We start from the raw sequence: 27,714 nt of genomic DNA, 5'->3' as shown, positions 1-27,714 counted from the left end.
AAACAGGAGCAATGAACTCAATTTAGGAGCAGAGAGAATACAGAAGCGGAAACAGGAGCATTGAACACAATTCAGGATCAGGGAGAAGATTATAGGAGTGGAAACAAGAGCAGTGAACACAGTTCATGATAAGAGAGAAGAATACAGGAGCGGAAACAGGAGCAGTGAACACATTTCAGGATCAGAGAGAAGAATACAGAAGCGGAAACAGGAGCAGTGAACACATTTCAGGATCAGAGAGAAGAATACAGAAGCGGAAACAGGAGCAATGAACACAATTCAGGAGCAGAGAGAATACAGTAGCGGAAACAGGAGCATTGAACACAGTTCAGGATAAGAGAGAAGAATACAGGAGCGGAAACAGGAGCAATGAACTCAATTTAGGAGCAGAGAGAATACAGAAGCGGAAACAGGAGCATTGAACACAATTCAGGATCAGGGAGAAGATTATAGGAGTGGAAACAAGAGCAGTGAACACAGTTCATGATAAGAGAGAAGAATACAGGAGCGGAAACAGGAGCAATGAACACAATTCAGAAGCAGAGAGAATACAGAAGCGGAAACAGGAGCATTGAACACAATTCAGGATCAGGGAGAAGAATATAGGAGCGGAAACAAGAGCAGTGAACACAGTTCAGGATAAGAGAGAAGAATATAGGAGCGGAAACAAGAGCAGTGAACACAGTTCAGGATAAGAGAGAAGAATACAGGAGCGGAAACAGGAGCATTGAACACAGTTCAGGATAAGAGAGAAGAATATAGGAGCGGAAACAAGAGCAGTGAACACAGTTCAGGATAAGAGAGAAGAATACAGGAGCAAAAACAGGAGCATTGAATACAAGTCAGGATAAGATAGAAGCATACAGGAGCAAAATCAGGAGCATTGAACACAAGTCAGGATAAGATACAAACATAAAGGAGCAGTGAACACAATTTAGGATCAGAAACTGCGCTAGGACTCCTCAGGGTAGCTCCCGCGCTATACAAATGATCTTTTCATTTCATTCATTTCAGACAAGAATACAAGAGCTGAAACAGGAGCAGTGAACACAGTTCAGGATAAGAGAGAAGAATACAAGAGAGAAAACAGGAGCATTGAACACAATTCAGGATCAGAGAGGAGCATACAGGAGCTAAAACAGGAGCAGTGAACACAATTCAGGATAAGGGAAGAGAATACAGGAGCGGAAAAAGAAGCATTGAACACAATTGATGATAAGAGATGAGAATACAGGAGCGGAAACAGGAGCATTGAACACAATTCTGGTTCAGACAGAAAAATACAGGAGCGGAAACAGGAGCATTGAACACAATTCAGGATCAGAGACGAGAATACAAGAGCGGAAACAGGAGCATTGAACACATGAACACAAGTCAGGATAAGAGACGAGAATACAAGAGCGGAAACAGGAGCATTGAACACAATGCAGGGTAAGAGACAACAATACAGGAGCAGAAACAGGAGTATTGAACACAAGTCAGGAGAAGATAGAAGAATACAGGAGAAGAAGCAGGAGCATTGAACAAAAGTAAGAATAAGAAAAGAGAATACAGGAGCGGAAACAGGAGCATTGAATACAATTCAGGATAAGGGAGAATACAGGAGCTGAAACAAGAGCAGTGAACACAGTTCAGGATAAGAGAGAAGAATACAGGAGCGGAAACAGGAGCATTGAACACAGTTCAGGATATGAGAGAAAAAGACAGGAGCGGAAACAGGAGCATTGAACACAGTTCAGGATATGAGAGAAGAAGACAGGAGCGGAATCAGGAGCATTGAACACAAGTCAGGATAAGAAAGAATAATACAGAAGCGGAAACAGGAGCATTGAACACAATTCCGGATCAGGGAGAACAATACAGAAGTGGAAACAGGAGCATTGAACACAGTTCAGGATAAGAGAGAAGAATACAGGAGCGGAAACAGGAGCATTGAACACAAGTCAGGATTAGATAGAAGAATACAGAAGCGGAAACAGGAGCATTGAACACAATTCAGGATCAGGGCGAAGAATATAGGAGTGGAAACAAGAGCAGTGAACACAGTTCATGATAAGAGAGAAGAATACAGGAGCGGAAACAGGAGCAATGAACACAATTCAGAAGCAGAGAGAATACAGAAGCAGAAACAGGAGCATTGAACACAATTCAGGATCAGGGAGAAGAATATAGGAGCGGAAACAAGAGCAGTGAACACAGTTCAGGATAAGAGAGAAGAATATAGGAGCGGAAACAAGAGCAGTGAACACAGTTCAGGATTAATGAGAAGAATACAGGAGCGGAAACAGGAGCATTGAACACAGTTCAGGATAAGAGAGAAGAATATAGGAGCGGAAACAAGAGCAGTGAACACAGTTCAGGATAAGATAGAAGAATACAGGAGCAAAAACAGGAGCATTGAATACAAGTCAGGATAAGATAGAAGCATACAGGAGCAAAATCAGGAGCATTGAACACAAGTCAGGATAAGATACAAACATAAAGGAGCAGTGAACACAATTTAGGATCAGAAACTGCGCTAGGACTCCTCAGGGTAGCTCCCGCGCTATACAAATGATCTTTTCATTTCATTCATTTCAGACAAGAATACAAGAGCTGAAACAGGAGCAGTGAACACAGTTCAGGATAAGAGAGAAGAATACAAGAGAGAAAACAGGAGCATTGAACACAATTCAGGATCAGAGAGGAGCATACAGGAGCGAAAACAGGAGCAGTGAACACAATTCAGGATAAGGGAAGAGAATACAGGAGCGGAAAAAGAAGCATTGAACACAATTGATGATAAGAGATGAGAATACAGGAGCGGAAACAGGAGCATTGAACACAATTCTGGTTCAGACAGAAAAATACAGGAGCGGAAACAGGAGCATTGAACACAATTCAGGATCAGAGACGAGAATACAAGAGCGGAAACAGGAGCATTGAACACATGAACACAAGTCAGGATAAGAGACGAGAATACAAGAGCGGAAACAGGAGCATTGAACACAATGCAGGGTAAGAGACAACAATACAGGAGCAGAAACAGGAGTATTGAACACAAGTCAGGAGAAGATAGAAGAATACAGGAGAAGAAGCAGGAGCATTGAACAAAAGTAAGAATAAGAAAAGAGAATACAGGAGCGGAAACAGGAGCATTGAATACAATTCAGGATAAGGGAGAATACAGGAGCTGAAACAAGAGCAGTGAACACAGTTCAGGATAAGAGAGAAGAATACAGGAGCGGAAACAGGAGCATTGAACACAGTTCAGGATATGAGAGAAAAAGACAGGAGCGGAAACAGGAGCATTGAACACAGTTCAGGATATGAGAGAAGAAGACAGGAGCGGAATCAGGAGCATTGAACACAAGTCAGGATAAGAAAGAATAATACAGAAGCGGAAACAGGAGCATTGAACACAATTCCGGATCAGGGAGAACAATACAGAAGTGGAAACAGGAGCATTGAACACAGTTCAGGATAAGAGAGAAGAATACAGGAGCGGAAACAGGAGCAATGAACACAATTCAGGAGCAGAGAGAATACAGAAGCGGAAACAGGAGCATTGAACACAAGTCAGGATAAGATAGAAGCATAACGGAGCAGTGAACAAAATTTAGGATCCGAGACTACGCTAGGATGCCTCAGGGTAGCTCCCGCGCTATACAAATGATCTTTTCATTTCATTCATTTCAGACAAAAATAAAGGAGCTTAAACAGGGGCAGTGAACACAGTTCAGGATAAGAGAGAAGAATACAGGAGCGAAAACAGGAGCAGTGAACTCAATTCAGGATCAGAGAGGAGAATACAGGAGCGAAAACAGGAGCAGTGAACACAATTCAGGATCAGGGAATAGAATACAGGAGCGGAAAAAGAAGCATTGAACACAATTGAGGATAAGAGACGAGAATGCAGGAGGGGAAACATGAGCATTGAACACAATTCAGGATAAGAGATGAGAGTACAGGAGCGGAAACAGGAGCATTGAACACAATTCTGGTTCAGACAGAAAAATACAGGAGCGGAAACAGGAGCATTGACCACAATTCAGGGTAAGAGACGAGAATACAGGAGTGGAAACAGGAGCATTGAACACAGTTCAGGATAAGAGAGAAGAATACAGGAGCAGTGAACACAATTCAGGATTAAGGACTGCAACACCGCCGCCCTGCTGGACAACCTCGCCAACCTCGGACTCAAGCAACTGGTGAACACCCCCACCCACTACGCCAGCCACACGCTTGACCCCGTCTTCTCCTCCAGCAAGCAAATCTCCTTCAGCCACTCCACCGGACTACACTGGACAGATCACAGCTGCGTCCACTTCAACTTCAGGAGAACCACCACCCACCACCACCCGCAACAGGCTCCCCGTAGAAGCTGGAGCAAGATCACCGCCGACCAGCTCACCACCGCCCTCAGCCAGAACCCGCCCACCAACACGACGGACCCCAACAAAGCAGCCCGCAACCTCACACAGTGGCTCACCAACTGCGCCGACGACCTTACACCACTGAAGAATCCTCCCAGCAGACCCGGCAGCAGGAAAGCCTCGTGGTTCACCAACGACCTCAAAAACTCCAAGAAAACCTGCCGCACCCTCGAGAAAGCCTGGCGCCACAACCAGACAACAGAAAACATGACAGCCCTCAAGAACGCCACCCGCAAACACCACCAGCTGATCCGCACCACCAAAAGGACTATATTCAAAGAACAACTGAACAACAACGCCCACAACAGCAAGGAACTCTTCAGCATCGTTAAAGAGCTCTCCAACCCCAGCGCCTGCAACAACGACATCACACCCTCGCAAGACCTCTGCGACTCACTCGCCTCGTTCTTTCACCGCAAGATCGCCGACATACACAACAGCTTCGTCGCGCAGACCACGCACCCAACCACTGAACCAGCACCCCCCACCACCACCCTCTGCACCTGGACCCCTGTCAGCACCGAAGACACCACCCGCCTGATGAACTCCATCCACTCCAACTCCCCAACCAACCGCTGCCCACACCACATCTTCAAAAAAGCCGACTCCATCATCGCACCCCAACTCCGGAACATCATCAACAGCTCCTTCGCATCCGCCACCTTCCCGGAGAGCTGGAAACATGCCGAGCTGAGCGCCCTCCTGAAGAAACCCACCGCGGACCACACGGACCTCAAGAACTTCCGCCCCATCTCGCTCCTCCATTTTCCTGCCAAATTCAGCGAGAAGACCGTCAACAGACAACTTTCCGCCTTCCTCGAGACCAACGGATCCCTCGACCCCTGACAGTCCGGTTTCCGAGCAAACCACAGCACCGCCCTCATCGCAGCTACCGACGACATCAGGTCCCTGCTCGACAACGGGGAAACAGCTGCCCTCATCCTCCTAGACCTCTCAGCAGCCTTCGACACCGTATGCCACCGCACCCTGATACAGCGCCTCAGCAACACCGGAATCCGAGGAGCGGCCCTGAAGTGGATCATCTCGTTCCTCGCCGGAAGAACCCAGAGAGTCCGCCTCCCCCCGATCCGCGGCCACCGAACTCATCTGCGGCGTCCCGCATGGATCCTCACTCAGCCCCACCCTCTTCAACGTCTACATGAGCCCTCTCGCAGCCATCGCACGCCAACACAACCTTAACATCATCTCCCTCACTAACGACCCCGCCACCGCCAGAGCCTGCCTCCAGGAAGGAATGAAAGACGTCGCGGAATGGATGAAGCTCAGCCATCTGAAACTGAACTCAGACAAAACGGAAGTCCTCATCCAGGGACCATCCCCCTCTGCCTGGGACGACTCCTGGTGGCCCCCCGCCCTGGGCACCGCACCCAAGCCAACTGGCCATGTACGCAACCTGGGCTTCATCCTGGACTCCTCCCTCACGATGACCAAGCAAGTCAACGCCGTCTCGTCCTCCTGCTTCAACACCCTGCGCATGCTCCGGAAGATCTTCCGATGGATCCCCCCAAAACCAGGAAGACGGTCACCCAGGCACTCGTCACCAGCTGTCTGGACTACGGAAACACCCTCTATGCTGGAACCACAGTCAAACTCCAGAAAACACTCCAGCGCATACAGAACGCTTCTGCACGACTCATCCTGGACATCCCTCGCCACAGCCACATTTCCGCACATCTGAAAGACCTGCACTGGCTCCCCGTCAGCAAGAGGATCACGTTCAGACTCCTCACCCACGCACACAAGGTTCTCCACGACATGGGCCCGAATTACCTCAACAGCCGCCTCACATTCTACACACCCACCCGCCAGCTCCGATCCACTAGCCTCGCCCTCGCTTCGGTCCCACGAATCCGCAGATCCACCGCCGGAGGAAGATCCTTCTCCTACCTGGCGGCCAAGACATGGAACTCCCTCCCCACTCACCTACGGCTGACCCTGGACCATCTCTCCTTCAGGAAATAACTCAAGACCTGGCTATTCGAGCAGTAGCGACACCCCCCATCCCAACTACCCCCAGCGCCTTGAAACCCCTGCGGGTGAGTAGCGCGCTTTACAAATCTTTTGATTGATTGATTGATTGATCAGAGAAGAGAATACATGAGCGGAAATAGGAGCACTGAACACAATTCAGGATAAGAGACGAGAATACAGGAGCGGAAACAGGGGCATTGAACACAGTTCAGGATCAGCGAGAACAATACGGAAGCGTAAACAGGAGCATTGAACACAAGCCAGGATGAGAGGGAAGAATACAGGAGCAAAAATAGGAGCATTGAACACAATTCAGGCTAATGGAGTAGACTACAGAAGCATGAACATACATGCCAACATTTACAAAGTGTGAAATGGGCGGTTTTGAAAATGAAATCGGAGGGGGTGGGGTGTATTGCCCCCATTGGCGTACGTTGAAGCAGAGGGAAGTTTAGGCGAGGGACACCTAAAATAAAGCCATGTTTGTCTTCAACAATAGGGAGTCTCCCGCCTGAATCGCGTGTATGGCATGCAATGTATGATCAGCAGACAGAGCCCGATCCCACAGCCAGTGCCAGGAAAGGGGAAGCGAGTGTGTTGTAAGGAGGTTAGAGGGCGGCTGGGGCAGCCCGGCTCGCCTCTCCCCTCCCCCCGCCCTCTCTCCCCTGCCCTCTGCTCCTGGCGCTGTCCTGGTTACGCGGAGACCGGGCTTCCCCTCTCTCTCTCTCTCTCGAGGCGGGGTTTGAGTCCCCGGAGGAGGGCGATCACTCCGCGAGCAGAGAAACACACACACAGCCGGCAAGTGAGCGTCAGAGAGAGACCGTCCCCGGGATCCCGGATCAGAGACGGCTGCTGTGCTGCAGACTGCTGCACCTGGGGTCCGAGCCGCTGCACCGGCAGCCAGGGACGGAGAGAGCGAGCTGTCTCGGCAGCCGGGAGAAGAGACTGCTGATCCTCCACCCAGACGGAGACTGCTGCTGCACCTGCAGTCTACACGGGAGACTGCTGCAGCAGAGAGGGGCGCTACTGCACTTACAGCCAGAGAGAGTGAGACAGCAATACGGAGACTGGTGCATGCGCAGCAATAGAGCGCTCCAGCAGAGAGAGCAGCTTCTAATCTGCAGCAACAGACAGAGAGAGAGAGTGCCACAGCTGCAGTCACAGAGGGAGAGACTGCTGGCAGTGAACGCGGTCCCTAGAGCCGCCTGGCTGGGGAGTGACACGGCTCAAGCCCTAAGCGCTCTGCCTCGATACATATTAATAATGATAAAGACAGTGAGCAGCGCGGCTGCGGACTCTCAGGTTTCTCCTGGGCACATTCTTACTTCAGCTGCGGGCTCCAGATTCCAGGGATGAGGAGGACATAACCCAGCTGTGGCGTTTTCCGCGAACAGCGGCACCTGTAAGGTTTGAGAGGAGCATCAGTATAAAACCACCCAAGATAACTGGCTGAGACGAAAGTAAGACTCTAAAGGGAAGATATACCACTCTATAGGAGGAGGACCATCCGATGCAGGGCTGCCGAGGGGGACAAGCCTTATAGGACTGACGGCCCGACAGCATCCCTCCGCTGGACCTCTATATACAGGGCTGCCCGAAAAGACTATGTAAGAAACTGCCGAGAGGTACCTGACACAGGGGCATCCGAAATCGGACCACCCAAAAAAAGACGCCGCCTACCACCTCCGAGCCATCAGAACCACCCCACACGAATACAAGACACAGGAGGATCAGAGAGGGGAGCATGCCATAGGACCACAAGAGAAGGCCACCCAACACATGGCTGACCAAGTAGACCACCCAACATTATACACAGTAATCTCATATCAAAGTGCCTAAAACTGCCCAACCGGACCACTTGAACCAATACTACCCAGGAACACCCCACAACACAAGACTGCCCAAGTGGACCACTCGAACCAATACTACCCAGGAACACCCCACAACACAAGACTGCCCAATAGGACAACTTGATACACTACTACCCGAGAAGACCACTCAACACAAGACAGCCCAAGCGGACCACTCGATACAAGCCTATCAGAGAAGACCACCCATCAAAAGCCAGCCCAAGTGGACCACTTGATATAAGAATACCAGAGAACACCACACAACACAAGACTCTACAAACTGACTAATTGATACAAGACTACCAGAGAACACCACCCAACACAAGACTCTACAAACTGACTACTTGATACAAGAGCACCATCCAACACAAGACTGCCCAAGTGGACTGCTTGATACAAGACTACCCGAAAAGAGACCTCAACACAAGGCAGCCCAGATTGACCACTTGATACAAGCCTGCCAAGACTCTGCAAGTGGATCACTTGATTAAAGACTATCAAATAACACTACCTAACACAAGACTGCCCAAGAGGAGCACTTAATACAAAACTACCAAGACTGCCCAAGAGGACCACCCCATTTACTGCAGCCTAGTACAGAAGTACCAAGTACATGGCTCTGAGGCCTACCTGATCAAGGACCTGACAACCCCTAGAGAGACACCGCAAGATGCCAAAAGATGCAAGGTAAAGTCTTTATGAGATGGGTGACACCAGTGTGGGGTGGGTGACCGAAAGATGTACGGTTGTGGGGTTGCACCAATATCTGAAGGAATCTTAAAGAGCACATCTAGACCTGCCACAGTTGGGCACTGGGGCCCATGAGGCTTGATTCAGGAGAAAGTGTGTGAAATTTGAAGTGCCGAATGATGGGGGGGTCTCTGGACCCAGAATTGGCTCATAATGGGTTCCAGGCCTCGAGTCCCTTCCATGGCATTGCGCCCCTGTCTGTCTCCAGATGCCTGTCTGTCTGTGTGCATGTAATTCCCTGTCCAGATCTGAAACCGAAAGGACAGGGAAGAAGGCACGGGGCGCGCCCTGCGATTCACATCATGTCTTCCTGGGTGGGGCCGGTTCATTTATGATCATATTTTGTTGTTCCAGGGTGGGGACGGGGGGGGCGGGTAGTTCTGCTGCAGCATCAGCCCTGTTCTCAACACCAGGCTTGCCAACAGGTACCGATTTTAGAAGCAAAAAATTGCTTACTTTTAGCTTTCTCCTGCCTAAAATTGTCTTACTTCAATGTTTGATAAAGGGGGAAAAGACAGTTCCTCAATTTTTTAGTCAAAATCTCGCACTTTCTACTTTTAAATTGCTGATGTGTATCACAGTCAGTGGGGAAATAGCACAGGTGCCATGCCTAGCCTAATCGAGACGTGATTGGCCCGCAAAATACTTTCACCCCTCACAATGGTCATGATTAGTAAGCAAAATACAGACCTTCAGTTGGTAAATGCTGTGCTGTGGATGGAAACGTATAGGGTAGCAATGGCCGATGACAGAGTTGGAGGGTGCAAGGGGCCCAGCCGGAGACCAAGAGTGAAGAGGGGATGTGGCGCAAGGGCCAGAGCCGCAGACTGTGAAGCTGGGGAACCAGGTTCGAGTCTCGGCGTTGGCTAAACATCTATTGATTCTGGGCAAATCACTTATTCTCCCCGTGCCTACCAAAAAATGAATGCGTCCTTGTGTAAAGTAACCGGTGCTCATGTAAAGCGCTCCAATACCTTCGGGTAGAGTTAGGGCTATATAAAATTGAAAAAAAAGAAAAAAGAGGGCCACAAGGCTGCCATACTATGTTTGACAAGCAAGCTCCCTAGTGTGGCCCCCAGTCCATTTTACTGGTATGTTAGTGCCCCGGAAGAAGGGTTTCTGCTACCCCACCTCCGGAAATACTCACAAGCTCTTCGCTGCCCTGTATACCTTCTGATTTACATGAATTTGTTCTGTATTTTGCATATGAAACTTATCCCAAGCAGTGAAGCTGGAACAATTTTCAGAGTGGGGGTTCGGCCATCAGTGCTCAGTCACTGAAGTCATAGGGATTGTAAAAAATCCAAGCATTGCATAAAGAACAAATATTGCAAATGCCCCACGCCATGTGGCAAGGGTGTAGTGTGTAGCTGTTGTTGTATTTTGGAGCACACTCTGACAAATATGTTACTAAAGCATGGTGTGGTAGCCCACTGTCATTCACAGCCAGCACATTTCCCATTCTAATGGCCACTGATTTTTCACAGATGTACAGTTTTACTGATAAAAACCACATAGCAAACATTATATTGTGTGGAAATCGGGCTTCAGTGAATATTTATCATTTGCTCGTCACCAAGTAAAGTGTCTTGATTGGAACCTATTAAAATATATGTCTCAATTCAGAAGTATAAAAAAGGTGTTTTATTTGTGCCTTCCCTAACTGTGGATCTATAGTGAAATATTGGTACAGGACATTTACAAATATTTAAATTATGTTGTTTTAGGAAAAAATAGATCCTATAGTCTTTATTTTCACACCAGCAAGATCATCACACAGTTCACTTTAGAAAATCCTCTCACTTTGCAGTCAGAGTAAGAAAAGTAAACACCAATCTAAACGATCTCGAGACCCTCGCGGGTGATTTTCTGCGCTTTTATAAATGTTTGATTGAATGTTAAAAGAATAAGCAGCAGTTTGTCAGAATACATAGCCTGCTATTCAACCTCTGTCTTTGAATGCACAACAAATGTGATAACATGAACATGAAATTCAAAGGCATCTTTATTGCTCGTTCGCCTTCTGAACTCCAGCCTGGTTACTTTGGGGGTGCTGTAGCACGCCTTCTTCCAGCGCCTGTGATCCAGAGTATGGCACATGGTTGTATGCAATGCATCTAAACAAACAATCAGATGTGAGTGAGTCTGCTTTCGATGCCCAGGGACCACCCCGCCAGAGACTCCCCACGCCTAGGCTTGCCTATGCTCCAGGGGCTGATATCGATTGCAGTTTTCTTATGCTGGCTGCCTCTTTTGTTCTCTGGTAGGTGGAAATTTACTGAAGCAAGCCTCACTTGTCGTTGTATCGCTGCAGTGATAGCTCTAATTTGTGTACACTTTATGCAGTGTTCATAGGTTTGCTGCAGTTTTCTAAGACAAGCTGCAGTGTTTTTAGGGTCACTGTAGTTGTGGTGGACCACCTGTAACATTCATGGTGGCTGCAGATTTTGTAAACAAGCTCCAGTCTTTATACACCAGCTGCCCCGTAGGGTTCTTGCAATTTTCGTAGACCAGATGCAGTGTCTTACACTAGTTGCAGTTTTGGTGGAACAGCTACAATATTCTGACAGTAGCTGCAGTTTTTTTCTACACCAGCTGCATGGCTCTTGGAGGAGCTACAGTTTTTGTACGCCGGCTGCAGTGTACTTAGAGCAGCTACAGTTTTTGTACATGGGCTGCAGTGTTCTTAGAGCAGCTGTTTTTGTACACGGCCTGCAGTGTTTAGACCAGCTGCAGTTTTGTACCCGGGCTGCAGTGTTCTTAGTCCAGCTGCAGTGTTCTTAGAGCAGCTGGAGTTTTTGTACTTGGCTTGCAGTGTTCTTGGAGCAGCTGTAGTTTTTGTACGCCGGCTGTAGTGTTCTTAGAGCAGCAGCAGTTTTTGTACACGGCATGCAGTGTTCTTGGAGCAGCTGTAGATTTTGTACGCCAGCTGCAGTGTTCTTAGAGCAGCTACAGTTTTTGTACGCCAGCTGCAGTGTTCTTAGAGCAGCTGCAGTTGTTGTACATGGGCTGCAGTGTACTTAGAGCAGCTTCAGGTTTTGTACACTGGCTGCCGTGCTCTTAGACCAGCAGCAGGTTTTGCACATGCCCTGCAGTGTTATTAGATCAGGTGCAGGTTTTGTACACACCCTACAGTGTTCTTAGAGGAGTTGTAGTTTTTATACACCGGTTGCAGTGTTCTTTGAGGAGATGCAGTTTTTGAACACCGGCTGCAGTATTCTTAGAGCAGCTGCAGATTTGTACACGGATTGCAGTGTGCTAACAGCAGCTGCAGTTTTTGTACGCCGGCTGCAGTGCTCTTAGACCAGTTGAAGGTTTTGTACGGGGCCTGCAGTGTTCTTAAACCAGATGCAGTTTTGTACATGGCCTGCAGTGTTCTTAGAGCAGCTGCAGGTTTTGTACACGGCCTGCTGTGTTCTTAGAGGAGCTGCAGTTTTTATACACAACCTTCAGTGTTCTTAGAGCAGCTGCAGTGTTTGTACACCGGCTGCAGTGCTCTTAGACAAGCTGCAGGTTTTATACACGGACTGCAGTGTTCTTAGAGCATTTTCAGGATTTGTACACAAGCTGCAGGTCTATTAGACCAGCTGCAGGTTTTGTACATGACTTGCAGTGCTCCTAGAGCAGCTGAAGGTTTTGTACACGGCCTGTAGTGTTCTTAGAGCAGATCCAGTTGTTGCACAGGGCCTGAAGTGTTCTTGGTCTGCATTGTTCTTAGAGCAGCTGCAGGTTTTGTACACTGCCTGCTGTGTTCTTAGAGGAGCTGCAGTTTTTGTACACCGGCTGCAGTGCTGTTAGACCAGCTGCAGGTTTTGTACGCCGGCTGCAGTGCTCTTAGACCAGTTGCAGGTTTTGTACGGGGTCTGCAGTGTTCTTAGAGCAGCTGTAGGTTTTGTACACGGCCTGCTGTGTTTTTAGTGGAGCTACAGTTTTTATACACAGTCTTCAGTGTTCTTAGAGCAGCTGCAGTTTTTGTATGCCGGCTGCAGTGCTCTTAGACCAGCTGCAGGTTTTGTATAGGGCCTGCAGTGTTCTTAGACCAGCTGCAGGTTTTATACACGGCCTGCAGTGTTCTTAGAGCATTTTCAGGTATTGTACAAAAGCTGCGGGGCTCTTAGAGCAGCCGCAGGTCTTGTACACAGCCTGCAGTGTTCTTAGAGCATTTTCAGGTATTGTACAAAAGCTGCAGGGCTCTTAGAGCAGCTGCAGGCCTTGTACACAGCCTGTAGTGTTCTTAGAGCAGAGCTAGTTGTTGTACACCTGCTGCTGTGCTCTTAGAACAGTTGCAGGTTTTGTACACGATCTGCAGTGTTCTTAGAGCATTTTCAGGTTTTGTACACTGCCTGCAGTGTTATTAGAGCATTTTCAGGTTTTGTACACTGCCTGTAGTGTTATTAGAGCAGTTGCTGTTTTTGTACACGGCCTGCAGTGTTCTTAGAGCAGGTGCAGTTTTCGTACACGGCTTGTAGTGTTCTTAGAGCAGATGCCGTTTTTGTACACCGGCTGCTGTGTTCTTAGAGCAGTTGCAGTTTTTGTACACTGCCTGCAGTGTTCTTAGAGCAGATGCAGTTTTTGTACACCGGCTGCTGTGTTCTTAGAGCAGCTGCAGGTTTTGTACACGGCCTGCAGTGTTCTTAGAGCAGCTGCAGGTTTTGTACATGGCTTGTAGTGTTCTTAGAGCAGCTGCAGGTTTTGTACATGGCTTGTAGTGTTCTTAGAGCAGATGCAGTTTTTGTACATGGCTTGTAGTGTTCTTAGAGCAGATACAGTTTTTGTACACGGCCTGCAGTGTTCTTAGAGCAGCTGCAGGTTTTGTACATGGCTTGAAGTGTTCTTAGAGCAGATGTAGTTTTTGTACATGGCTTGTAGTGTTCGTAGAGCAGATGCAGTTTTTGTTCACTGCCTGCAGTGTTCTTAGAGCAGCTGCGGGTTTTGTACACTGCCTGCAGTGTTCTTAGAGCAGCTGCAGGTGTTGTACACGGCCTGCAGTGTTCTTAGGCAGATGTAGTTTTTGTACACCGGCTGCTGTGTTCTTAGAGCAGTTGCAGTTTTTGTACACGCCTGCAGTGTTCAGAGCAGCTGCAGTTCTTCTACATCCGCTGGAGCTTTCTTAGGGCCATTGCAGTCACTTTTACGAGTACGGCAGATGTCATTGGTTTTCAGCGCATCTGCAACTTTCCCGGAGCGGCGGCCGCGTCTTTGTTGGGACCGCTGCAGCTGTATGAAGGCAGCTGCAGGTGTATTTTGGGTGCGTGCTATCCCTTATTCCACGAGGGCCTTCTTCGGACAGCTGGGCTCAGCCCAGGCCGGCTTCTGGCAGGGGTGAGCAGCCAGGGACGGAGCAGAGAACGCACAGCCCCCTGCTGCCTCATTTTATTCACTGGCACCAGCGCGGAGGGAGCCAACATTATTCCCGCCCAGGGCGCTATCTGAGCACGAAAGGCTCATGCTCCCAGACCCCTCCACCCTGTTCTAAGCGCTCCATTCACCTCTCCACCTACATCTGTGCACTCTTGTGAGGGGCTTGGCGCTGTTCTGATAAGCTGTGATGTTGGGGTGGCTGTGTCGTGCTTAGGGCGGGAGGGAAGCAACCGGGGTGAGGTATGTTTCTGTTCACCAAAAAGATGCTCAATCTCAAAGTGCCTGAGGGCCTCTGCTCTGAGCTGGTTCCCACACGGATAGCTCTGTTTTGCCTGTGGCCCAAACCTAGCTGCTTAAGGGGGTCTATGGAGCGTGCCTCCTGTTTAAGGAGGGTAGCACTGCTGTTTATAGGGCGTGTCTAGCTATTTGAGAGGAATAGCTCGCCTGTCCGTGGGCCGAGTCTAACAGTATGAGGGAGATAGCGTTGTTGTCCATGAGCCGAGCTTAGATACTTAATAAGGATAGCTCTGCTGTCCACGGGCCGAGCCTAGCTGCTTAATGGGGATAGCTCTGCTCTCCGTGGAGACAGTGTCTGCTGTTTGAGGAATGTAGCTCGGCTGTTTATAGGGAGTCCAGCTATTTGAGTGGAATAGCTCGCCTGTCGGCGGGCCGAGTCTCACTGTATGAGGGAGATAGCTCTGCTGTCCATGAGCCGAGCTTAGATACTTAACAGGGATAGCTTTGCTGTCCACGGGCCGAGCCCAGCTGCTTAACATGGGTAGCTCTGCTGTCCACGGGCCGAGCCTAGCTGCTTAACAGGGATAGCTCTGCTGTCCATGGGCCGATCCTAGCTTCTTAATTGGGATAGCTCTGTTGTCCGTTTAAAGGGTAGTTCTGCTGTGTCTGGCCGTACCAGTGAGCGGGAAGCCTGAGGCGGAAAGAAGCTGTTGAGGAGTGTAAATCGCCTCCCACGCGCACCCGCCTCTATGCGAAAATACATGCTCCGGGCGGTGCTATGTGCAGTCGTTTGCTTTAGGCGGGGGACGCCCCAGCGGAGGGACAAGAGAGTCCCCGCTCGGGGAGGGAGAGCCTGCGGGGGCGGGGTGGGGATTCCCTCCTTGTTTACTGCCTTTCACCTTGAGATGGATTTGTTCTGCGAGCTATTTTAAAAGCGGGTACTCTGCCCTCTGCCGGCGGCGAAGAGAAAGGCACAGTCTCGAGGTTAAGCATGTTTTACACGAGCGCCGATCACGTTACATCTGCACAAGTTATTCTTGTGCCGAAAGTTGACGTAATGGCATCTCCAAATCCCTCTGCTTCACGCAGCCCCTGACCCTGGCTAATGTATGCAAAAAGGAGCTTAACTGGCGGTGAAGAGCGCAAACACCCCTAGGATTCCACGCAGAGCTATGTCAACTAAACTGGCCTGAGCTGGCTCCACCTATTATGCTAGCCCTAGATGGAACCAGGTGCAAACAAGGGGTAAAAGAAATATCGTGTGTTATATGAGATAAAGTGCCCCCTGTTGTACAAAAAAGATATTGAAAGTCACGAGTAGTTCCGTGACATTCTGAGTAACTCAGCCTTTGTCCTTGTTCCCATATAACATCGAATTGGTTCGTTATTCCTATAATCAGGACTAGTGCTTTAAATGGGGAAAAAATAGTGCAGGTACTCATTTAAATGGGGTGAGTGGGCGGGGCTAAGAACAAGACACGCTGATACCTATTGACTTTAATACTAGTGGCAGCACATACCAAAACACGTCAAATGTGTTTCTATAAATAAAACAGGTTAATTCATTACACAATAACGATAGCCAAACGCGGTGATGTTTTAACATTTCCTTGTTATATAATATTTGCAGCTTCCATACTGTTATTTGCTGTTGGCACAACACAATATATTCTCGAGAGCGTGCGCGCGCGCGCACACACACACACACGCACTGCCTCGATTCTGTGTTTGCAACACAGCAGGATGGTGAACACCGGACGTTATGCAAATGAGCCCCCGCTGAATAGTTCAGAGAGGGCTCAGCTCACCAGTCACGGCTACAGAAGTGCCTGGCTGTCAGAGACAGGTCAACAGCACAAGCAGCCAATGCCCCTACTGTTTATGAGAACCGGTACTCTCCTTGGCAGTAGAGAAGTGCTGGTACTCAGAGTGCTTAAAAAAAGAAGTGCTGGTACTCAGTACCGGTGAGTACCGGCCCATTTAAAGCACTGATCAGGACCAATGGAATTATGCGATTTTGATGCTGTGGCGTTTTCTGCATAGCTATGGATTTGCCACGTAGTACATCTGCTCCATTATCTGCAGATTTTAAATAAAAAAAGTGTGTTGTAGCTTAAACGGATCAAAAGTTACTAAAACGCTGCATCCTGAGTTGGCAAGAGGAGGAAGGCCTTTTTCAAAGTTTGGCTGGTCACCATTCTTTTGCTTATATCTTTATTTTAGGGTTCAACTTGTACTAATGAGCTGAAACCTTTGCCCATAACATACAGTGTTAGTATGTATAAAATGCCAAAATAAGTAATACTTTCAGAAAATGTGCACATTAAACCACATAATTTGCATTTTCTTTCTGCATAATTTAGTCAGCTTTGCCACATAATTTGATCCTCCCCTGCCACAATTTTAGTGGTCCTGCTTTAAATGCATGGTCATAACATAACCCTTCCAATAAACCACACATATCGTTGGTGTGGTGTTCTTTTATATGAAAGAGGTAGGATATTTTTAAACACGAAGAATACAAGTAGATTCTCTAGTGCAAAACTAAACACATCAAACAGCAGTTAGAGATTTATTGCAAAAATATATTAAAACCAGTATGTCCGTTTTCAAAAAAATGCTGTAGCTTGAATTTGTAGAAACATGCAGAGATTCTATCTTGCTAATAATTCCCTTAACTATGGAAAACACAAGCATGTGCCCATAAACATCTCCTTTCTGCGTATCACTGCTCAGCTAGAAAAACAGAACAAAAGAAGAAAAGCCAGATTTCATTTTTTTTAAAGTGCATCTTGAATTATGCTCTGTGATCTATCTGCCTTTCCCCTCACTCCTACTTCTGGGTGCAGGCACTGCGAGGATAGAACCCAGCTGTAATGCCTGTAATAAATTCTTACAGTTTAGTGGCTACGTCATTTCCTTATTACAAGGGAATATGGACGTCACAAGCCACCTATCATAAAACAAGTTAGAGAAGGGCTTTTATACAGTAGTTGCAAGATTCCCATCTATTATATTCCCATATCTAATATGTAATTTCTGCTACACATTTTTAACACAGCCTACCCTTTCCGAGTTGTGATCTTGCACAAATGTGTACTGCAGAGTGAACCTCGAGTATGAATCTGACTCAAGATACAAATTGCACACTTTTGAGCCAGGGTATAACACTCTCCTGCAGAAATGGAATTCTTTTCCATAAGTGGAGCCAGTTACATCATCGGTTCCTCACTCTATGTATACATGCCTGAGAATGTTTCCCCGCGAGTAAAGCTCACTGCTGCACATTTTGACACAGCGCTGTGCAATTTTTAGTAAACCTGGTCCAGGCAGGTCACTGTCTTGGGGTTTAGCGTGCCATAAACCCACTGAGAACAGTCCAGAACACATGGAGGGCCGAGAGGGCCCCCCTGACAGCAATGTCATCTCCTGTACCCGCCCCCTAGACTCATCGAGTCCTGGGGAGGGTCCAGGTAATTGAAAGGATAATAAAACGGGTTTAAACCCCGTTTTGTTATGGTTGTATTTACTGGTGGTCGACGATCCTCTGCCCTAAAAAAGGAAGTAGCTCAGTAGACACGTGAACTTTCTGCAGATGTTCGCCTGCAACCTCTGCGTCGCATCTTCAGAACCAAGTGGGCGGCGGCGTAACACAGGCTTTACTGTTCCAAAGGTTTATTCATAGTTTAAGGCAGTGCTTTAAATGGAAAAAAATAAGTGCAGGTACTCACAAAATTGAGATGTGGGCTAGGGGGCGGGGTTAGGGGTGGGTAAGGCTATGGGTGGAGCTATGGAGGGCGTGGCTACAGATAGTGCTAAGGGACCGGTCCAGAGGCACAAGTTTAATTTAATTGAGATTTAATTGGTATGCAGATGTGCATACTGCAGACAACACTCACTCATACAAGAACACACACAGACAGGGACATTGAAGCACTTGTGCATGCAGATAGGGTATTTAGTTCATGTGCACCCACAATAAACTGTGCTAAAAGCAATAATTACCTGGAACAAGTGGATGAACGATGAACGTGGAGGGCTGGCCATTAATTCGAATCATTAATAAACCTCATGACCGAATGCACCTCTTCATTTAAGATTTTGTTTCATTGGCGCTTTATGTTTGAAATTGCTTCAAATGCACTAGGAAAAAAGTTCACTAACATTTATTTTCTAATGTCATAAATATTTTACTTTTAATTGAATGTAAACCCCTTCTTTAATTGTTTCCAGTGTAATAGTGCCTTGGGCCCCACAAGCATTGGAAAGTGCTGTGGAAATCAAACATACTTTACGCAATATCACTAACTTTCTTGTTTAATCACATTGTGAAGGGAAGGTATGTATAATATTTTTATAAGTTAAGCTCTGACAATGTATCTGTAGGGAGAGGGGCGAGATGCAAATTGGGCCTTTCATCTGTCCCACAACAAGTCTTTTACGCCTTGCAAATCGGTTGAAGAGACCTCGACTGCAGGGGGCACAAGAAATGTAAAAATAAAAACAGAGTTTCCTCTGCTTTTCAAAAATATTTGGATGGCCAACAAATCACAATAGCCCAGCGTGCAGTCTGCTGAAAGAATCCCGTGTGTCCAGGAGGCTGCAGCAGCCCAGGGTTAGAGAGCACCACGGGTGGTGGTGGTGAGGGGAGGGCAGGAGGGGAGGGCAGGCGATGCGAGCGGCGTTGCTCCATTAGCAGATGGTAAAGGGAGATTAGCACGAGTGCTTCACAGAAAGGGACTGACTCGTCGGCTGTGTGTCACGCTTCTTTTTTTTTTTTTTTTAAATACTAAATTGCGCTGTGTTGGCTTGCTGCCCCATGAGTACCGGTACTCTCTTTGAACTAGAAGAAGTTCCGGTACTCAAGCGCAGAAAATGTAGAAGTGCCGGTACTCGGTACCGGTGAGTACCGGCCCATTTAAAGCACTAGTTTAAGGTTATTCGTCTACGGTTAATTTTTACGTCACGGTGAACACCCCTCCCACTCACCCCAGCTCTCGCAATGTCGAGCCCCCTTGGGACCAGGCCTGGCCCTTATTAATGACGAAGGGAAACGCACACCGCGCACAAACGAGCGGAAAAAATACCTCAGGGGAGAAGGTTTCCATGAACCGGGGCGCTGCCGCTGGGGGCCCCGGGAGGCCCCGGCTGGAACACGTGCCACGCCGGTAGAGTTCAGCAGAGTCTGACCTGTGTCAGTTGGTAGGGCTGAGGCACAATCAGGCAGGTGTACGGTGACCAGATTTTGAAAACCAAAAACTTGGGCATTTCGCAAACATAGAAGTAGGACAACAATTCTGCTAGCACCAAGGGGCATAGAATGGCTTAACTGAAAGCCTCAAACATAGACCCTAAAGCAATTAAATGGAACTTCCACACACAGTGTCATCTGTGGCTACAAAATGGATTCCTGCTAGTGGCAGCTAGTGCTTCAGTCCAGCAAAATGAAAACTCGCCAGGTTCAGCCGACCCTCTGTGAAGACCAAGGCATGTGGTGAGTTTACTGAATTTATCTGGGACAAATGTGGTGATGAATTGCGACTGTCCCATCAAATCCAAGACACCGGTCACCTGGTTCGGTCAGGTGCAGCTGAAAGATGGGTGGTGTTTGGACAGTGTCAGCTATGTCTAGTGCTTTAAGTGGGATGAAAAGGTGTGGTTCAGGGGGTCTCTAAAATGGCTGCAGGCAAAGAAGCGTAACTAGGACAGTTTCCAAGAGACAGTGCCTGTGTGATAAAGGCGTGGCTCAAAACTTGACCCTAAATCCTGTGCTTTACACAGCGGGCCACCTAAGCGGTATTTGGGTGCATCTCTGTGAGTTTTCTGTTACTGCATCCAGACATACCACACTACAAACATGCACCTGACTCCTCGCTTCTTCTGAATCCCCCATCTGAATATCTCTCGAGTCGTCTCCTTTTCATCACTGTCCTTTCACTCTGTCCGGCATGTACTTCCTTGTGTCACCTCACCTTTACTATACCCTCACTGCAGGGGTGGCTCCTCCATTGGAGCGGAGAAGCGTCACCCCACTTATGTGCCCCCCAAAGCCCCAGAGAGAAAAAATACATTGGTAATTCATTTAGGATCGAATCAGTAAGTGCATTTCTTTTTTTTCTTCTTTTGCTCGCTGTCTCTCTCCCAAACATACTCCTGCTCACTCCTCACCTGCAAACACAGCATTTTTGTTTACCTTGGCACTGTCCGTCTTTTAAGAACTCTGTATACCTCCTTTGCACTCACATACAATGGTGATTACAATTGGCACATATGTGACCACTGCTCTGTGCATTCTGAAGAAAGGCCAAGGATTGGATTAACATGAAGCCTGAACACCCTTGAGACCCACTGACAATAACTGTGAGAGATGTGCACTGTTACATACTCAACTGCTATGCTTTATATAGTACCCCATCATTAGCACCCCTCGAAAACTAGAAATGGCAACTATAGCCACTCAGGTCACAGTGTGCACCTCACTAAAGTCCTATGTTGCATGAAAAACTAAAGAAACACACCTGGAAAAAGAAAATACTTTTAGGGCCTGCAAGATGAAGTAAAACGTGAGTCGAGTGCACTGCATAAGTTTTTATGCCTGGTTTCAGCCTGGCCATATCAAGGTCTGACAGGCTGAGAGAGGGCTGGGACAGACTTGACATGCCAGGTGTGCCTGCCCCCGAATAGCCGAGAGGGCTGGGGCAGAGCCACCCGCATGTCAGGTGGGCCACGTCTTGACAGGCCGAAAGGGCTAGGGCAGGGTCAGACACATTGTAAGTGTCCCAGTTTATGAAACAGCACAAAGGTTGGACTAGAAGGTGTGGGACAGTCCTTCACCTAGCAAAGTGCAGTCTGTTTGGTCATGTCTAATGAGAAACAGCACCACCAGTGACAGTGACAGTCTGTCCTGAATACCACAAACAATCCAGAGTTTTCTTGAAAAGCTCTGTCTGCAGAGAAGGCCTCTTGGGTGCAAAAATAACCAGATGATTGAAATGCCACTTATAGAATCCCCACTGGTTAAGAAGGAATGGCTCGAATACTTCCAGCAAATTTTGGCTTCAGAAAGCCTTTGTAAAATGAATGTGTTCCTTGGGATGCTCTAACGTGAGCCCAGAGGACAGGCCCCTTAGTGCTACACATAGCATTTAATAATACATGTCTACCGTATATCCAGATCAGAAGTAAATATTCGAGCCACAAACCCCAAGTCGCTACAAGGTCATCCCAGTGGCAGATTTTTGCTGTAAAAGATTTAACATGTTATGTCGATTAGTAGAGTGCGCCAATCAGCTATAAGAGTATCCAGGCACTTTATCAGGAGTAAAGCGAGAGATCCCAGTAAGGTTATTCGAATAGCAGTTTCTTGTGGACCTCCATACTCAGGAGGAGGCTCTGATGTGCTGAGGGAGTTTGTTCCTAGTTTTGGGTGCTATGTAGGAGAACGGGCACCCTTCGGCTGTGCCTTTGCGAATGCGGGGGTGTACCCGAATGAGAGTGAGGCTGAGTGTAGGTGTCTCGCGGGCTGGTGGAAGTGTATGTGGCTGTTCAGGTATGCAGGACCGGTGTTGTGTAAGGGTTTGAATGTGTGCATTAGGAATTTGAACTGGCTGTGTTTGTGAACAGGGAGCCAGCGGATCTCTCTGAGGTGAGAGGTGGATGCAGCATGGGAGGGTAAGGATGAGTCTTACGGTGGCATTCTGGATGGTCTGGATCCTGTGGGTGAGTTGTGCAGAGAATCCTGTGCAGAGAATCCAGCGCAGAGTGCATAGCCATAGTCGAGTCTGCTCATGATGAGGGCGTGCGTGACAGTTCATCTGGTGTTTTGTGGCAGCCATTTGAAGATCTTTCGGAACATTCATAGGATGTGGAGTCAGGGAGTGCTCACTGCATTGCCTTGTGTCCTCATGTTGAGCTTGTTGTTCAGGGTGATCCACAGCTTTCTGGTGTTGGTTCTAGCTCAGTTGGCCACAAGGTGGAGTCCCATGAGACGAAATTACAAGACATATACCGGTTTACCTTAAGGGTCTGCTGCAGAGCCTAGGGACGTTTTTGTTCTCTAAAGCAGCAAACACACCCACATTTCAGCATCCCACTGGAAAATCTCTTCCAGTTAATTGGTCAATTTCAGTAATGGTACAGATAAGCTAAATACCAATGGAATGGAATGATATTCAGAAATCGTTTCTGCTGTTAAAAAGTATTGCCTCAAGAATTTCCATTCCTACACCACTTTCCGTGTTGGCTTGGATTGTTCCACTCCCAGTGTTTGCTGTCCTTAGCACGTATTGTCGCGTGCCCCATGTTAGTTGTCATTAGCTGATATGTATGCCATGTATTTACTGTCCCTGGCTGAGATGGTTCCTGCCCTGTTAATAGCTTACCCTAACTACCCCATGTCATGTGTGTGATATCCCTTGCTGGGGTTGTTCCATCTTCTGTGGTAGTTTCCTCTGGCTGGAATTGTTACATGCCGTGTGTTAGCTGCCCCAGGCTGTCATTGTCTCAAGCTCTGTGTTAGCTGTCCTCGGCTAGGTTTGTCCCACGCCATGTGCTCGCTGGCCCTAGCTGGCATCTTTCCATGACCTGTTATTGCTGCTCTTAGCTGTCCCTATGTTGTGTGTTTTAATGCAATCTGGGGCTGTTTCATCTCCTGTGTTAAATGCCCTTGCATTGGATAGTTCAGTGCCCAGCGTTTGTTGTCCTTGGTTGGAATTGTATCATGCTCTGTGCTAGCTGTCCTCAGCTCACATAATTCCATGCCCTGCGTTCTCTGGCCGTGGCTTGGATGGTTTAGTGCCATGTGTTTGTTTCCCCAGGCTTTGTTGATTTAATCTTGTGTGTTAGCTGCCTGGACCTTTATTTATCAGTGCCAGGTGTGTTTGTTGCCCTTGGCTAGGATTGTTCAGTGGCGTGTGTTTGTTACCCATGCTTGACATTGTTCAGTGACATGTGCCATTTGCCCTTGACTAGGACTGTTTAGTGGCCTGTGTTTGTTGTTCCTAGCTGGGATTTTCAGTGCACTGTTTTTGTTGTCCCTGTCTGAGATTGTTCTGGGCATACCTGTCTCACTTAGGACTACACACTAAAGTATACAAAAAAGTGATGGATGGAATGCTTGAATTAATCTCAGCCACTGGTAATCACGTTTGTTGCCCTTCACTGGGATTGGTTTAGTGCCCCGTGTTTGTTGTCCCTGTCTGGGATTGTTCAGTGCCCTGTGCTTGTTGCACCTTACTGGAATTATTGAGTACCTTATGTTTGAGGCCCCTAGCTGGGATTGTTCAGTACCCTGTGTTTGTTGCATATGACTTTTATTGTTGACCCTGTGTTTGTTGTCCATGGCTGGGATTGTTTAATGCCCTGTGTTTGTTGTCCCTGGTTTGGATTGTTCACTGTCCTGTGCTTGTTGCACCTTACTGGAATAATTGAGTGCCCTATGTTTGACGCCCCTGGCAGGGATTTTCCAGTGCCCTGTGTTTGTTGCTCCTGGTTGGGATCAAGTGCACTGTGTTAATTGCCCCTGGCTGGTATCCGTTGCCCTGTGTTTATTGTCCCTAGATGGGATTGTTCAGTGGTCTGTGCTTGTTGTCCCTAGATGGGATTTTTCAGTGGCCTGTTTTTGTCGCCCATGCCTGGTATTGTTCAGTGTCCTGTGTTTGTTGTCCCTAGATGAGATTGCTCAGTGGTCTGTGTTTGTTGTCCCTGGATGAGATTTTTCAGTGGCCTTTTTTGTCGCCCATGCCTGGTATTGTTCAGTGTCCTGTGTTTGTTGTCCCTAGATGAGATTGCTCAGTGGTCTGTGTTTGTTGTCCCTAGATGGGATTATTCAGTGCCCTGGGTTTGTCGCCCCTGCCTGGGATTGTTCAGTGGTCTGTTTTTGTTGTCCCTAGATGGGATTATTCAGTGCCCTGGGTTTGTTGTCCTTAGATGGGATTGTTCAGATGTCTGTGTTTTTATATCTGGATGGGATTATCAGTGCCCTGCTTATGTCACCCCTGCCTGGGATTGTTCAGTGCCCTGTGTTTGTCACCCCTGCCTGGGATTGTCGAGTTCTCTGTGTTTGTCTCCCTTGCCTGAGATTGTTCAGTGGTCTGTTTTTGTTGTCCCTAGATGGGATTGGTCAGTGCCCTGGGTTTGTTGTCTCTAGATGGGATTTTTCAATTGCCTGTTTTTGTCGCCCCTGCCTGGGATTGTTCAGTGGCCTGTGTTTGTTGCCCTGGCTGGGATTTTCGAGGGCTCTGTGTTTGTCTCCACTGCCTGGGATTGTTCAGTAGTCTGTTTTGTTGTCTCTAGATGGGATTGGTCAGTGCCCTGTCTTTGTTGTCCCTGGCTGGGATTGTCGAGGGCTCTGTGTTTGTCGCCCCTGCCTGGAATTGTTCAGTGGTCTGTTTTTGTTGTCCTATGATGGGATTTTTCAGTGCCCTGTGTTTGTTGCCCCTGTCTGGGATTGTCGAGTTCTCTGTGTTTGTCGCCCCTGCCTGTGATTGTCGAGGGCTCTGTGTTTGTCTCCCCTGCCTGGGATTGTTCAGTGGTCTGTTTTTGTTGTCTCTAGATGGGATTGGTCAGTGCCCTGTGTTTGTTGTCTCTAGATGGGATTTTTCAGTGCCCTGTGTTTGTTGGCTCTAGATGGGAATTTTCAGTGCCCTGTGTTAGTCGCCCCTGCCTGGGATTGTTTAGTTCTCTGTGTTTGTTGCCCCTGCCTGGGATTGTTCAGTGCCCTGTGTTTGTTGCCCCTGCCTGGGATTGTTCAGTGCCATGTGTTTGTTGCCCCTGCCTGGGATTGTTCAGTTCTCTGTGTTTGTTGCCCCAGCCTGGGATTGTTCAGTGCCCTGTGTTTGTCGCCCCTACCTGGGATTGTTCAGTTCTCTGTGTTTGTTGCCCCTGCCTTTGATTGTTCAGTGCCCTTTGTTTGTTTCCATTGGCTCAGATTGTTCCATGACCTGCATTTCCTGCTTGTGCCTCAGACTGTTCCCTGCTGTCACCAGCTCGCTTTGTGCCACCCTTCGAAGTGCACGATGCCAGCGCACAGTGAGGGCGGGGGGTCTGACAGGAGGTAAGCTGCACCCGCTCACACAGGGAAACCGCACCTTGCTATGGCTGACATGGAAAAAAGGAAGCCTGCTGGGCACCATGACATTTCCTCTGGGCCCTGACCCGCCGCCGCCCAGTATTAGGAGTCTGTTGTACTGATGGCTGCCCGGGCAGGCACAGGGTGTCTGTTCCCAGTTCATAGAAACCCCCACGCCTGTATTCCTCCTGCTCACATGGCGTCACTGTTTATTTTAAGACTGTTCATCAGCAGATTTCAGGAGCCGTGTACAAATAACTAGTGCATTGCTCACATTGCCCACTGGCCTTGGGAAGTGGACTGTCCTTCAGTTTGTTTGCAGGTGGCACAAACACAACTGAACAGAACGAAGTCATGTTTCACATGTTCACAGAAGTCACTCCATTCAGCGTGCTGGTTTGCCCAGTAGATTTGCTATCATTTGAAAAATTAAATGTTTGTGTATTGGGTGTACCACAAAACGTTATGTCCCATTAGCTCTAAATCGCCCGCCCTGGGACACAATAGGCACAGCACAGACATAGTCTTCAATATGCACTATTCTGTCACTCCCAAGTAGCTGCAGAGGTTCTGAAAGTCCTCAGTGGCACAATATATGTTATGTGTTCCACTTACATGTATAGGTGCCCATACAGCCATCTTGCAGATCTCAAGCTTGGGTGTATTTGAAAAGAAGGTAAAGAACACTACCTTTACCCTCAGTGGGGGGCAATAGATGCGGGGTGGGATGTGCATGCTTCGTGGATGGCGGGGTGAGCTCAGGCAGGCTGCTGATTGGCTGAGATGGTCTTATTGTGAAGGATTGGCATGAACTACTGGTGGCGGGCTGAGGAAGATCTTAAGGATTTGTGGGTCCCTGGGCAAGATTTAATTGTGGGCCCCTGTTTGGAGCAACTTTGAATGTATTAACTATTTTCAGCTAATTCGAAGCTTTGTGATGCCAAACAATATTAAAATATATGTTCAGAAATTGGGGGTGAGGATGAGGAGGCAAAAGCTCGAGCTGCCTGGTGCCCATCAGTCCAACACTATCAAAAGACATCTTGAACAAGTACTGATAAATCAGTTTCTTTTTTAGTTTGCAGGTAGATTTGTTTGACTTGCAACAACATCTTATGTGGAATTCTGTGTGTAACATGCTTGTTACCCTCATTGTAGGAAAATCTCACTAAGGGTGACTTGTTAGATGTTTAGTGGACTAGTGCATTATACTTAAGTAAGACATATGGACAGACTACTTGAAATTATAATTTCAATTGCCAAATATTTGTAATCACAAATATCCCTCTTCACCAATGGTGTTCTTGCTGCAGCAGTTAAAATCAAAGTGCTGCTTTGGGGATTCAATTGGTAAAAATCCAAAGGCTTCTCCTAGTTTCTCTTCCTCTGCCTTGTCCCCCTTCACCTTTTATGTGAGCAATTCTCTAGCTAGACAGTCACCCGTGACCCTAATGACTAAAAGAAATGGAACCGAGCAGGGCCCACAAGACAGTAGAGAACAATATAGTCAAAGGCATGTGGTGGAGGGTGAAGGGGTAGAGATACAGATGCTGCAGAGATATATATGAGGTTGGGAGGGAAGTGAAGTAATTAAAGAAAGATGAGGCAGTCAGAAGGAAAGATAAGGATAGCTAGAAAGAGGAAGATCTAGAGAGAGAGAGAAAGACCGGTAATGGCCGTTTTTAGAGCGTGGTAGAGAGGTAGAGACAGCGATAGGGAAAAGGAAATGTAGAGCGAGGCAGAAGAGTACGGTACTTCCAAGGGTGAGGGAGAGGTAATGTAGAAAAAGGAGAATTAAAATTAGGGAAAGGCAGTAAGAGGTAGATATAGACAGAGAAGTTGAGAGACGTGAAATAGAGAAAGAGGTGAGGCTTATACAGAGGTAGAGAGTTGTGAGATAGAAATAGAGAGAGTGATGGTGAGGTAGAGCAATATGTAAAGAAAGTGGTGGGGGGGGGGGGGGGGACATGGCCATGGCATGAACCTTCCAGGAGCTCACATGCCAAACTCTAACCGACAGCTTTCAGGACCTGTCTTCCAA

The 27,714-nt window shown here is 47.8% G+C and overlaps 1 protein-coding gene across 1 annotated transcript in view; it reads left to right on the top strand.

Moving 5' to 3' along the window:
- The first annotated feature begins 7,198 nt into the window (after positions 1 to 7,198).
- The window catches only part of LRRC3C (leucine rich repeat containing 3C), a 61,358-nt gene continuing 40,842 nt past the window's right edge, over positions 7,199 to 27,714 (top strand). Inside the window, exon 1 of the mRNA XM_078641458.1 lies at positions 7,199 to 8,944. The gene's annotated coding sequence lies outside the window, so the exon portion shown is untranslated. The remainder of the gene's footprint in view (positions 8,945 to 27,714) is intronic.

The sequence above is a fragment of the Lissotriton helveticus genome, chromosome 5_1, assembly GCF_964261635.1.
Source record: "Lissotriton helveticus chromosome 5_1, aLisHel1.1, whole genome shotgun sequence".
In the NCBI taxonomy this organism is placed as follows: domain Eukaryota; kingdom Metazoa; phylum Chordata; class Amphibia; order Caudata; family Salamandridae; genus Lissotriton; species Lissotriton helveticus.
The sequence above is the reverse complement of the archived record's forward strand: the minus strand, read 5'-3'. Positions and strand labels throughout refer to the sequence as shown.